This window comes from Oncorhynchus mykiss, chromosome 3, assembly GCF_057628025.1.
Source record: "Oncorhynchus mykiss isolate SJ-2025 chromosome 3, ASM5762802v1, whole genome shotgun sequence".
Classification (NCBI taxonomy): domain Eukaryota; kingdom Metazoa; phylum Chordata; class Actinopteri; order Salmoniformes; family Salmonidae; genus Oncorhynchus; species Oncorhynchus mykiss.
In genome coordinates, this window is record NC_143024.1 from 92,087,476 (window position 1) to 92,102,874 (window position 15,399).

The 15,399-nt window shown below is 44.5% G+C and overlaps 1 protein-coding gene across 1 annotated transcript in view; it reads right to left on the minus strand.

The window, feature by feature from the left end:
* LOC110520643 (interferon-induced GTP-binding protein Mx) overlaps window positions 1-15,399 on the minus strand; it is a 64,695-nt gene that overhangs the window by 31,337 nt on the left and 17,959 nt on the right. The window lies entirely within an intron of this gene.

A 15,399-nucleotide genomic window follows, 5' to 3' on the forward strand; every position in this document is an offset into this window, starting at 1 on the left:
AATAGACCAACGTAGTTGCTGTAGTAGGTCAAAGTTGTGTGCTGGAAAACCTTGGTAGAGCCCGGGTAGAGAAGGCACTCGGCTTCGCACTCCCTACTTCTAACTTAGTCATTTTTCTTTTTTTCAATATCAATGGTTATTGAACCTGCTGATTTGTCCTTGTCTTTTGGCTGGCTCCTCAAGAAATGCTGGCGACCATGACAGAAGCCAAACATGAGTTGGCGTGGGGGTGTGGTTTGATTTGGTTGTTTCTTGAATCCCAAGTGCCAGGTCTCTCTCCATTCAGAGACATCAGTATCAAGCCTATCTGTCAGAGTGCCAGGTCTCTCTCCATTCAGAGACATCAGTATCAAGCCTATCTGTCAGAGTGCCAGGTCTCTCTCCATTCAGAGACATCAGTATCAAGCCTATCTGTCAGAGTGCCAGGTCTCTCTCCATTCAGAGACATCAGTATCAAGCCTGCCTGTCAAGAGTGCCAGGTCTCTCTCCATTCAGAGACATCAGTTTCAAGCTCGTCAGACAGTCTGAACTTCATCACATCATCTTGCAAGTCTCAATGTGCTGGCTCAATACATGTTTCTGTGAACACATACACACATAGTCACTGTTCTATTACCAATGGCAGTTAGGATAGGTGATATCTGACACACAAACAGGTATTATGTTGAAGATTGAACAGGTCAGATAAAAACCTACCCGATTATGATCTCCCCATCGACGACCATTGGTGAGGCTGGAGGTGAAGTCTTTGGCCAGAGCCCCATTGATGGGTATATCAGTGTAGATCAGCTGCTGGCCCCTCATTAAAGAGACCGGTTCAGTCACAAACACACAGATGATGCTGATGATTGCCCCCTTGCTGGTTCTCTCTATTCTGCAGGTTTGGCTGCGAACTTGACATCTCTCGAACAACTACAGCAGGCAATCTTATGAGATTGTGACTGGGAGGTACAATAGACGGCCAAGTGGTCAATTGCATTTTGTTGTAAAGAAAGAACTAAGCTTTTTGCTAATGCACTTCACAGCCAAAATGACTCTACTAGTTGTATCTCCTTGGCTTGGGAATTTATCAAACCAGGTTTTTTTTTTAATACAACTGTTCAAATATACACAACCAGATACATAACCATCAGTCTACGGTCTAGCTACCAGTTTACTCACCACCACTGCACTGGGGACCGATGAACTCCAACCACCTGTTCTGCACGATAGGGTCCAAACCGTAGTTGGTCAATATGTATAGGGCTTTTCATTTGAGGGCGATGAAACAACAGAGCCCCATTTAATGGGGCGGCAGGGTAGCCTAGTGGTTAGAGTGTTGGACTAGTAACCGGAAGGTTGCAAGTTCAAACCCCCGAGCTGACAAGGTACAAATCTGTCGTTCTGCCTCTGAACAGGCAGTTAACCCACTGTTCTTAGGCTGTCATTGAAAATAAGAATTTGACTTGCCTAGTTAAATAAAGGTATTAAAAAAAGGGAAGTGGAGGGAGGGGCACAATAGGAGCTAAGATGCTAATATGTGTGTAAACTGTACATAGTTCTGTGAGTGTCACTGAGTAGGCTGATACCCAGTTCATGGGAGTGCAATCTCTAGTTTACACTGTACAGTCCAATCTGTATGTTCAATATGCACATTAGGCTGTGTAGTGAGCTGATTTCTCACAAAGTCCTGCAGCTAAAATGCTAGAATTTGTGTAAACTCTACACAGTTGTGTCCTGTGAATGTCACTGAGGAGATATCCCATTTCATGGGGATTCCCAATCCATCCATCCACCAGGCTGTGCAGTGTAAACATTCCCCCATTGTAAAGTCTATTACATCCACAGTGGGATGTCATCCGTTTTATTGTGTCTATCTGTGTATGCACTTTGAGAAACTACCTGGACTTCATTTTACTTTCTGGGAAATCATGTGACCCTTAAGAACCAATGAGGTTGTATCTGAGATGTGATTAGGCACTGTGTAACAGATTCAGAATAACGGTATGATTTCCCAGAATGGACCATCAAAACGTTTCACTTTCATTTTGCTTTACATGAAAGGTGATAGACTCAAGCTGTAGACCTATACTGCTCTGTGACCCTGGCTCAACGCACAGCCTGCTTGTCTGAAAGTGTCAACGATTTCAAAGTAAGTCTGCATTTAAATGGACAAGATCAGGGTTTCTTAAACTATAGGTCGGGATCCAAAGTGGGCCGTGAGCGAGTGAGAGGTGAGTCGCAAGTTATATAAAATAAATATATAATCGCACACTATTTCTTCCTAATTTGAGTCTCTGGAGGAAGATTTGGGTCATGGGATGACGGTCAGTTTCTAATGTGGGTCTCTAGCTGAAAAAGTTTAAGAACCCCTAAGAATCCTTAACTCTGTTCAGTTCCATTGAAGGTGGTGTTGTTATCATCTAAGGCAGGGTTACCTCAATCTACATTGAAAGGACTAAAACCAAATGAAACTGTAGAAATAATGGTGCACATTTATATCAGTGGTTTCCACTGATCTGTACTTCACTATTTATATTTGTATACTTTTACTTTTACTTCACTACATTCCTAAAGAAAATAATGTACTTTTTACTCCATACATTTTACCTGACACCCAAAAGTACTCGTTATGTTTTGAAAGCTTGGCAGGACAGGAAAATGGTCCAATTCACGCACTTATCAAGACAACACATGGTCCTCCCTTCTGCCTCTGATCTGGGGGACTCACTAAACAGACGTGCATCTTTTGTAAATGATGTCTGAGTGTTGGAGTGTGACCCTGGCCATCCATACATTTAAAAAACAAGAAAATGGTTGTATCTGCTTTGCTTAAAATAAGGAATTTTAAATTATTCATACTCTACTTTTACTTTTGATACTTAAGTATTTACAGAACCAAATTATTTTAGACTTTAGTCAAGTAGGACAATGGGGTACTTATTCCACCACTGGTGCATTCCAAACAGTGGGGCGGGGCAGTCGGTGGAGGAGTTCATTTATTTTTATTAACTCAGTCTGGCTTTCAACTTATTCTTGAATGTTGTAATAGTAGAATAATATTGGAGAGTGCATCACCAGTTTTACTCTTCTCATGTCAGTCATTTTATACCTTAGAGAGCCATTTATAACTTGTCATCATATAACTATTTATAACTTGTCAGAAAATGTCCAGATAAACTAGCCCATGTACTGAACATTGGTATTTTTTTTTAAATCTGAGAAAGTATTTTCTGAACAAGAGAGCTGAGGTCTGTTTTCAATTATTAAAGGCACTTCTTTAGAATAATCGCAGCTCTGTAATACTTAATAATGAGATCTGATTGGTCCAATGCTGTACATTTCATTATTGGTAATTGGGGGAATTGCTTGCCAACCTTTTGGGTAACAATTTCTTTGAACATGTCATAAAGGTTCATAACACATGTCATAAAGGTTCATAACACATGTCATAAAGGTTCATAACACATGTCATAAAGGTTCATAACACATGTCATAAACGGACATAAATATGTCATGATCGTGTTATGACAAAGATATTGCTGTATTTTCTAGCCTTATGACAGCTTATGACAGCTCACACCCACCCACAGCCTGATACCTTATAATGCAGAATAATAGTGGACCTATTACGATGTTATGATAGGGTTATGACAGTATAATTATGCACGCCCAATTTTTCAGTTTTTGATTTGTTAAAAAAGTTTGAAATATCCAATAAATGTCGTTCCACTTCATGATTGTGTCCCACTTGTTGTTGATTCTTCACAAAAAAATACAGTTTTATATCTTTATGTTTGAAGCCTGAAATGTGGCAAAAGGTCGCAAAGTTCAAGGGGGCCGAATACTTTCGCAAGGCACTGTATCTATATTATATATACATAGATATAATAAGTAAATAACAATGAGATGGGTGCATGTAATGGTTCCAGAACACAATATATATTTACAAAATGACCAAGTGGGTAACCTGGAAGGCAAGACAAACTTAAAGTTAAGAAACATGTTCAGTTAAGAAATGGTCTGATATCAAAACTAATCTAATTTCCATACATTTAAAAAACAAGAAAATGGTTGTATCTGCTTTGCTTAAAATAAGGAATTTTAAATTATTCATACTCTACTTTTACTTTTGATACTTAAGTATATACAGAACCAAATTATTTTAGACTTTTACTCAAGTAGTGTTTTACTGGGTGAGTTACTTTTACTTGAGTAACTTTCTATTAAGGTATCTAAACCAGACACTGGAAGATTAATTCACCTTTCAGTGAGGGCAAAAACATAAAAACATAAAGCCAAATCTACACTGGAGTTGTTTACCAAGAAGACAGTGAATGTCCTTGAGTGGATGAGTTACGTTTTTTGACTGAAATCTATGGCAAGACCTGAAAAGGGTTATCTAACAATGATCAACAATCAATTCAACAGAGCGTGACAGATTTTGGAAAGATTAATCGGCAATTCAGGTGTGGAAAGCTCTCAGAGACTTACCCAGAAAGACTCACAAATTTATTCGCTGCCAAAGGTGCATCTACAAAGTATTCAAATAAAATAACATTTTATTAGTCACATGTGCCTGAATACAACAGTGAAATGCGTACTTACGAGCCCCTAACCAACAATGCAGTTAACAAAAATACGGATGAGAATAAGAGATAAACGTAACAAGTAGTTAAAGAGCAGCAGTAAAATAACAATGTGGAGGCTATATACAGGGTGTTACGGTACAGAGTCAATGTGGAGGCTATATACAGGGGGTACCAGTACAGAGTCAATGTGGAGGCTATATACAGGGTGTTACGGTACAGAGTCAATGTGGAGGCTATATACAGGGTATTACGGTACAGAGTCAATGTGGAGGCTATATACAGGGTGTTACGGTACAGAGTCAATGTGGAGGATATATACAGGGTATTACGGTACAGAGTCAATGTGGAGGATATATACAGGGTGTTACGGTACAGAGTCAATGTGGAGGCTATATACAGGGGGTACCAGTACAGAGTCAATGTGGAGGCTATATACAGGGTGTTACGGTACAGAGTCAATGTGGAGGCTATATACAGGGTATTACGGTACAGAGTCAATGTGGAGGCTATATACAGGGTGTTACGGTACAGAGTCAATGTGGAGGCTATATACAGGGTGTTACCGTACAGAGTCAATGTGGAGGCTATATACAGGGTATTACGGTACAGAGTCAATGTGGAGGCTATATACAGGGTGTTACGGTACAGAGTCAATGTGGAGGCTATATACAGGGGGTACTGGTACAGAGTCAATGTGGAGGCTATATACAGGAGGTACTGGTACAGAGTCAATGTGGAGACTATATACAGGGGGTATTGGTACAGAGTCAATGTGGAGGCTATATACAGGGGGTACTGGTACAGAGTCAATGTGGAGGCTATATACAGGGGGTACCGATACAGAGTCAATGTGGAGGCTATATACAGGGGGTACTGGTACAGAGTCAATGTGGAGGCTATATACAGGGTGTTACGGTACAGAGTCAATGTGGAGGATATATACAGGGGGTACTGGTACAGAGTCAATGTGGAGGCTATATACAGGGGGTACTGGTACAGAGTCAATGTGGAGGCTATATACAGGAAGTACCGGTACAGAGTCAATGTGGAGGCTATATACAGGGGGTACTGGTACAGAGTCAATGTGGAGGCTATATACAGGGTGTTACGGTACAGAGTCAATGTGGAGGCTATATACAGGGGGTACTGGTACAGAGTCAATGTGGAGGCTATATACAGGGGGTACTGGTACAGAGTCAATGTGGAGGCTATATACAGGGGGTACCGATACAGAGTCAATGTGGAGGCTATATACAGGGGGTACTGGTACAGAGTCAATGTGGAGGCTATATACAGGAGGTACTGGTACAGAGTCAATGTGGAGACTATATACAGGGGGTATTGGTACAGAGTCAATGTGGAGGCTATATACAGGGTGTACGGTACAGAGTCAATGTGGAGGATATATACAGGGGGTACTGGTACAGAGTCAATGTGGAGGCTATATACAGGGGGTACTGGTACAGAGTCAATGTGGAGGCTATATACAGGAAGTACCGGTACAGAGTCAATGTGGAGGCTATATACAGGGGGTACTGGTACAGAGTCAATGTGGAGGCTATATACAGGGTGTTATGGTACAGAGTCAATGTGGAGGCTATATACAGGGGGTACTGGTACAGAGTCAATGTGGAGGCTATATACAGGGGGTACTGGTACAGAGTCAATGTGGAGGCTATATACAGGGGGTACTGGTACAGAGTCAATGTGGAGGCTATATACAGGAGGTACTGGTACAGAGTCAATGTGGAGGATATATACAGGGGGTACTGGTACAGAGTCAATGTGGAGGCTATATACAGGGGGTACTGGTACAGAGTCAATGTGGAGGCTATATACAGGAGGTACTGGTACAGAGTCAATGTGGAGGCTATATACAGGGGGTACTGGTACAGAGTCAATGTGGAGGCTATATACAGGAGGTACTGGTACAGAGTCAATGTGGAGACTATATACAGGGGGTATTGGTACAGAGTCAATGTGGAGGCTATATACAGGGGGTACTGGAACAGAGTCAATGTGGAGGCTATATACAGGAGGTATTGGTACAGAGTCAATGTGGAGGCTATATACAGGGGGTATTGGTACAGAGTCAATGTGGAGACTATATACAGGGGGAACTGGTACAGAGTCAACGTGGAGGCTACATACAGGGGGTACTGGTACAGAGTCAATGTGGAGACTATATACAGGGGGGTATTACGGTACAGAGTCAATGTGGAGGCTATATACAGGGGGTACTGGTACAGAGTCAATGTGGAGGCTATATACAGGGTATTACGGTACAGAGTCAATGTGGAGACTATATACAGGGGGTATTGGTACAGAGTCAATGTGGAGGCTATATACAGGGGGTACTGGTACAGAGTCAATGTGGAGACTTTATACAGGGGGTACTGGTACAGAGTCAATGTGGAGGCTATATACAGGGGGTACTGGTACAGAGTCAATGTGGAGGCTATATACAGGGGGTACTGGTACAGAGTCAATGTGGAGGCCATATACAGGAGGTACTGGTACAGAGTCAATGTGGAGGATATATACAGGGGTTACTGGTACAGAGTCAATGCGGAGGCTATATACAGGGGGTACTGGTACAGAGTCAATGTGGAGGCTATATACAGGAGGTACTGGTACAGAGTCAATGTGGAGGCTATATACAGGGGGTACTGGTACAGAGTCAATGTGGAGGCTATATACAGGAGGTACTGGTACAGAGTCAATGTGGAGACTATATACAGGTGGGTATTGATACAGAGTCAATGTGGAGGCTATATACAGGGGGTACTGGTACAGAGTCAATGTGGAGGCTATATACAGGAGGTATTGGTACAGAGTCAATGTGGAGGCTATATACAGGGGGTATTGGTACAGAGTCAATGTGGAGACTATATACAGGAGGAACTGGTACAGAGTCAACGTGGAGGCTATATACAGGGGGTACTGGTACAGAGTCAATGTGGAGACTATATACAGGGGGGTATTACGGTACAGAGTCAATGTGGAGGCTATATACAGGGGGTACTGGTACAGAGTCAATGTGGAGGCTATATACAGGGTATTACGGTACAGAGTCAATGTGGAGACTATATACAGGGTATTACGGTACAGAGTCAATGTGGAGGCTATATACAGGGGGAACTGGTACAGAGTCAATGTGGAGGCTATATACAGGGGGTACTGGTACAGAGTCAATGTGGAGGCTATATACAGAGGGTACTGGTACAGAGTCAATGTGGAGGATATATACAGGGTATTACGGTACAGAGTCAATGTGGAGGATATATACAGGGTGTTACGGTACAGAGTCAATGTGGAGGCTATATACAGGGGGTACCAGTACAGAGTCAATGTGGAGGCTATATACAGGGTGTTACGGTACAGAGTCAATGTGGAGGCTATATACAGGGTATTACGGTACAGAGTCAATGTGGAGGCTATATACAGGGTGTTACGGTACAGAGTCAATGTGGAGGCTATATACAGGGTATTACGGTACAGAGTCAATGTGGAGGCTATATACAGGGTGTTACCGTACAGAGTCAATGTGGAGGCTATATACAGGGTATTACGGTACAGAGTCAATGTGGAGGCTATATACAGGGTGTTACGGTACAGAGTCAATGTGGAGGCTATATACAGGGGGTACTGGTACAGAGTCAATGTGGAGGCTATATACAGGAGGTACTGGTACAGAGTCAATGTGGAGACTATATACAGGGGGTATTGGTACAGAGTCAATGTGGAGGCTATATACAGGGGGTACTGGTACAGAGTCAATGTGGAGGCTATATACAGGGGGTACCGATACAGAGTCAATGTGGAGGCTATATACAGGGGGTACTGGTACAGAGTCAATGTGGAGGCTATATACAGGGTGTTACGGTACAGAGTCAATGTGGAGGATATATACAGGGGGTACTGGTACAGAGTCAATGTGGAGGCTATATACAGGGGGTACTGGTACAGAGTCAATGTGGAGGCTATATACAGGAAGTACCGGTACAGAGTCAATGTGGAGGCTATATACAGGGGGTACTGGTACAGAGTCAATGTGGAGGCTATATACAGGGTGTGACGGTACAGAGTCAATGTGGAGGCTATATACAGGGGGTACTGGTACAGAGTCAATGTGGAGGCTATATACAGGGGGTACTGGTACAGAGTCAATGTGGAGGCTATATACAGGGGGTACCGATACAGAGTCAATGTGGAGGCTATATACAGGGGGTACTGGTACAGAGTCAATGTGGAGGCTATATACAGGAGGTACTGGTACAGAGTCAATGTGGAGACTATATACAGGGGGTATTGGTACAGAGTCAATGTGGAGGCTATATACAGGGGGTACTGGTACAGAGTCAATGTGGAGGCTATATACAGGGTGTACGGTACAGAGTCAATGTGGAGGATATATACAGGGGGTACTGGTACAGAGTCAATGTGGAGGCTATATACAGGGGGTACTGGTACAGAGTCAATGTGGAGGCTATATACAGGGGGTACTGGTACAGAGTCAATGTGGAGGCTATATACAGGGGGTACTGGTACAGAGTCAATGTGGAGGCTATATACAGGGGGTACTGGTACAGAGTCAATGTGGAGGCTATATACAGGAGGTACTGGTACAGAGTCAATGTGGAGGATATATACAGGGGGTACTGGTACAGAGTCAATGTGGAGGCTATATACAGGGGGTACTGGTACAGAGTCAATGTTAAGGCTATATACAGGAGGTACTGGTACAGAGTCAATGTGGAGGCTATATACAGGGGGTACTGGTACAGAGTCAATGTGGAGGCTATATACAGGAGGTACTGGTACAGAGTCAATGTGGAGACTATATACAGGGGGTATTGGTACAGAGTCAATGTGGAGGCTATATACAGGGGGTACTGGTACAGAGTCAATGTGGAGGCTATATACAGGAGGTATTGGTACAGAGTCAATGTGGAGGCTATATACAGGGGGTATTGGTACAGAGTCAATGTGGAGACTATATACAGGGGGAACTGGTACAGAGTCAACGTGGAGGCTACATACAGGGGGTACTGGTACAGAGTCAATGTGGAGACTATATACAGGGGGGTATTACAGTACAGAGTCAATGTGGAGGCTATATACAGGGGGTACTGGTACAGAGTCAATGTGGAGGCTATATACAGGGTATTACGGTACAGAGTCAATGTGGAGACTATATACAGGGGGTATTGGTACAGAGTCAATGTGGAGGCTATATACAGGGGGTACTGGTACAGAGTCAATGTGGAGACTTTATACAGGGGGTACTGGTACAGAGTCAATGTGGAGGCTATATACAGGGGGTACTGGTACAGAGTCAATGTGGAGGCTATATACAGGGGGTACTGGTACAGAGTCAATGTGGAGGCTATATACAGGAGGTACTGGTACAGAGTCAATGTGGAGGATATATACAGGGGGTACTGGTACAGAGTCAATGTGGAGGCTATATACAGGGGGTACTGGTACAGAGTCAATGTGGAGGCTATATACAGGAGGTACTGGTACAGAGTCAATGTGGAGGCTATATACAGGGGGTACTGGTACAGAGTCAATGTGGAGGCTATATACAGGAGGTACTGGTACAGAGTCAATGTGGAGACTATATACAGGGGGTATTGATACAGAGTCAATGTGGAGGCTATATACAGGGGGTACTGGTACAGAGTCAATGTGGAGGCTATATACAGGAGGTATTGGTACAGAGTCAATGTGGAGGCTATATACAGGGGGTATTGGTACAGAGTCAATGTGGAGACTATATACAGGAGGAACTTGTACAGAGTCAACGTGGAGGCTATATACAGGGGGTACTGGTACAGAGTCAATGTGGAGACTATATACAGGGGGGTATTACGGTACAGAGTCAATGTGGAGGCTATATACAGGGGGTACTGGTACAGAGTCAATGTGGAGGCTATATACAGGGTATTACGGTACAGAGTCAATGTGGAGACTATATACAGGGTATTACGGTACAGAGTCAATGTGGAGGCTATATACAGGGGGAACTGGTACAGAGTCAATGTGGAGGCTATATACAGGGGGTACTGGTACAGAGTCAATGTGGAGGCTATATACAGAGGGTACTGGTACAGAGTCAATGTGGAGGCTATATACAGGGGGTATTGGTACAGAGTCAATGTGGAGGCTATATACAGGGGGTACCGGTACAGAGTCAATGTGGAGGCTATATACAGGGGGTACTGGTACAGAGTCAATGTGGAGGCTATATACAGGGTGTTACGGTACAGAGTCAATGTGGAGGATATATACAGGGGGTACTGGTACAGAGTCAATGTGGAGGCTATATACAGGGGGTACTGGTACAGAGTCAATGTGGAGGCTATATACAGGAAGTACCGGTACAGAGTCAATGTGGAGGCTATATACAGGGGGTACTGGTACAGAGTCAATGTGGAAGATATATACAGGGGGTACTGGTACAGAGTCAATGTGGAGGCTATATACAGGGGGTACTGGTACAGAGTCAATGTGGAGGATATATACAGGGGGTACTGGTACAGAGTCAATGTGGAGGCTATATACAGGGGGTACCGGTACAGAGTCAATGTGGAGGATATATACAGGGGGTACTGGTACAGAGTCAATGTGGAGGCTATATACAGGGGGTACTGGTACAGAGTCAATGTGGAGGCTATATACAGGGGGTACCGGTACATAGTCAATGTGGAGGCTATATACAGGAGGTATTGGTACAGAGTCAATGTGGAGGCTATATACAGGGGGTACTGGTACAGAGTCAATGTGGAGGCTATATACAGGGGGTACCGGTACAGAGTCAATGTGGAGGATATATACAGGGGGTACTGGTACAGAGTCAATGTGGAGGCTATATACAGGGAGCACCGGTACAGAGTCAATGTGGAGGCTATATACAGGGAGCACCGGTACAGAGTCAATGTGGAGGGTCTATACAGGGGGTACTGGTACAGAGTCAATGTGGAGGCTCTATACAGGGGGTACTGGTACAGAGTCAATGTGGAGGATATATACAGGGGGTACTGGTACAGAGTCAATGTGGAGGATATATACAGGGGGTACTGGTACAGAGTCAATGTGGAGGCTATATACAGGGGGTACCGATACAGAGTCAATGTGGAGGCTATATACAGGGGGTACCGGTACAGAGTCAATTAGTGCCTTGCAGTTGGAGGCAGTAAAATAACAATAGCGAGACTATATACAGAGGGGTTATTTGAAAGGCTGGTCATGACTCACATCAACATCATTATCCCAGAAACCCTAGACCCACCCCAATTTGCATACCGCCCCAACAGATCCGCAGATGATGCAACCTCTATTTATGATGCAATCTCCACATTACCTCATCTAACCGGTGCCACTCCCGGTACAGAGTCAATGTGTAATGGCAGCAGTTAGTTAAGGTAATATTTACATGTAGGTAGAGTTATTAAAGTGACAATGCATAGATGATAACAACAGAGAGTAGCAGTGGTGTAAAAGAGGGGGGGGGGGGGGGGGCAATGCAAATTGTCAGGGTATCCATTTGATTAGATGTTCAGGAGTCTTAAGGCTTGGGGGTTGAAGCTGTTCGGAAGCCTCTTGGACCTAAACTTGGCGCTCCAGTACCTCTTGCCGTGTGGTAGCAGAGAGAACAGTCTATGACTAGGGTGGTTAGAGTCTTTGACAATTTGTAAGGCCTTCCTCTGACACTGCCTGGTATAGAGGTCCTGGATTTCAGGAAGCTTGGCCCCAGTGATGTACTGGGCCGTTCATACTACACTCTGTAATGCCTTGCGGTCGGAGGCCAGACAGTTGCAATATCGGGCAGTGATACAAACAGTCAGGTGGCTCTTGATTGCGCAGCTGTAGAACATTTTGAGGATCTGAGGACCTATGCCAAATCTTTTCAGTCTCCTGAGGGGGAATAGGTATTGTTGTGCCCTCTTTCTGACTGTCTTGGTGTGCTTGGACCATGTTAGTTTGTTGGTGATGTGGACACCAAGGAACTTGAAGCTCTCAACCTGCTCCTCTACAGCCCCATTGATGAGAATGGGGGCGTGCTCAGTCCTCTTTTTCCTGTAGTCCACAATCATCTCGTTTGTCTTGATCACGTTGGGGTAGAGGTCTTTGCCTGGCACCACACGTCCAGGTCTCTGACCTCCTCCCGATAGGCTGTCTCATCAATGTCGGTGATCAGGCATACATACCACTGTTGTGTCATCAGCAATCTTAATGATGGTGTTGGAGTTGTGCCTGGCCGTGCAGTCATGACTGAACAGGGAGTCCAGGAGGGGACTGAGCACGCACCCCTGAGGAACCACTGTGATGAGGATCAGCGTGGCGGATGTGTTGTACGCTGAGCTGTAGCCAATGAATAGCGTTCTCTGTCCGGGTGGGAAAGGGCAGCGTGGAGTGAAATAGAGATTGCATCATCTGTGGATCTGTTGGGGCGGTATGCAAATTGGGGTGGGTCTATGGTTTCTGGGATAATGGTGTTGATGTAAGCCATGACCGGCCTTTCAAAGCACTTCATGGCTACAGACGCGAGTGCAACAGGGCGGTAGTCATTTAGGCAGGTTACCTTAGTGTTCTTGGGCACAGGAACTATGGTGGTCTGTGTATTGCAGGGAGAGGTTGAAAATGTCAGTGAAGACACTTGTCAGTTGGTCAATGCATGCTCGCAGTACACGTCCTGGTAATCCGTCTGGCCCTGCGGCCTTGTGAATGTTGACCTGTTTAAAGGTCTTACTCACATCGGCTGAGGAGATTGTGATCACACAGTCTTCCGGAACAGCTAGTGCTCTCTCATGCATGTTTCAGTGTTATTTGCCTCGAAGCGAGCATAGAAGTAGTTTAGCTCCTCTGGTAGCCTCGTGTCACTGAGCAGCTCTCGACTGTGCTTCCCTTTGTAGTCTGTAATGGTTTTCAAGCCCTGCCACATCCGATGAGCATCAGAGCCGGTGAAGTACGATTCGATCTTAGTCCTGTATTGACGGTTTGCCTGTTTGATGGTTCGTCGGAGGGCATAGTGGGATTTCTTATACGCTTCCGGGTTAGAGTCCCTCTCTTTGAAAGCGTCAGCTCTAGCGTTTTAGCTCAGTGTGGATGTTGCCTGTTAATCGATGGCTTCTGGTTGGGGTACGTACGGTCACTGTGGGGATGACGTCATCGATCCAGACAATGACTGATGTGGTGTACTCCTCAATGCCATCAGAGGAATCCCAGAACATATTCCAGTCTGTGGTAGCAAAACATCTTGTAGCTTGTCATCTGCTTCATCTGATCATATTTTTATTGATTGAGTCACTGGTGCTTCCTGCTTTAATTTTTGCTTGTAAGCAGGAATCAGGGGAATATAATTATAGTCAGATTTGCCAAATGGAGGGCGTGGGAGAGCTTTGTATGCTTCTCTGTGTGTGGAGTAAAGTTGGTCCAGAGATTATTTCCCTCTGGTTGCACATGTAACATGCTGATAGAAATTTGGTAAAACGGATTTATGTTTCCCTGCATTAAAGTCCCCGGCTACTAGGGTGAGCATTTGGTTGTTTTCTAATGGCAGAATACAGCTCATTCAATGCAGTCTTAGTGCCAGCCTCTGTCTGTGGTGGTATGTAAAACAGCTACGAAAATACAGATGAAAACTCTCTAGGTAGATAGTGTGGTCTACAGCTTATCATGAGATACTCTACCTCAGGCAAGCAATAGCTGGAGACATCCTTCGATATCGTGCACCAGCTGTTATTTACAAAAATACATAGTCTGCGGCCTCTTGTCTTACCATTAGTGCCTTGCGGTTGGAGGCAGTAAAATAACAATAGCGAGACTATATACAGGGGGGTTATTTGAAAGGCTGGTCATGACTCACATCAACACCACACCACTGTTCTATCCTGCTGGTACAGCGTATAACCAGCCATCTGTATGTTGATAGTGTTGTTGTTCAGCCACGACTCCGTGAATCATAAGATATTACAGTTTTGAATGTCCCGTTTGTAGTTCAATCTTCCGCGTAGGTCATATATTTTATTGTACAAAGATTGCATGTTTGCTTGCAGAACAGAAGGAATAAGGGTTTATTGGATCGCCTACGAATTATCAGAAGGCAGCCCCGCTCTTTGGCCCCTTTTTCTCCTCCTTCTCTTCCGGCAAATCACAGGGACCTGGGCCTATTCCTGGGAGAGCAGTATATCATTCAGTAAAATCACAGGGATCTGGGCCTGTTCCTGGGAGAGCAGTGTATCATTCTGTAAAATCACAGGGATCTGGGCCTGTTCCTGGGAGAGCAGTATATCATTCTGTAAAATCACAGGGATCTGGGCCTGTTCCTGGGAGAGCAGTGTATCATTCAGTAAAATCACAAGGATCTGGGCCTGTTCCTGGGAGAGCAGTATATCATTCTGTAAAATCACAGGGATCTGGGCCTGTTCCTGGGAGAGCAGTATATAATTCTGTAAAATCACAGGGATCTGGGTCTGTTCCTGGGAGAGCAGTATATCATTCTGTAAAATCACAGGGATCTGGGCCTGTTCCTGGGAGAGCAGTATATCATTCTGTAAAATCACAGGGATCTGGGCCTGTTCCTGGGAGAGCAGTATATCATTCAGTAAAATCACAGGGATCTGGGCCTGTTCCTGGGAGAGCAGTATATCATTCTGTAAAATCACAGGGATCTGGGCCTGTTCCTGGGAGAGCAGTGTATCATTCTGTAAAATCACAGGGATCTGGGCCTGTTCCTGGGAGAGCAGTATATCATTCTGTAAAATCACAGGGATCTGGGCCTGTTCCTGGGAGATCAGTGTATAATTCTGTATATCATTCA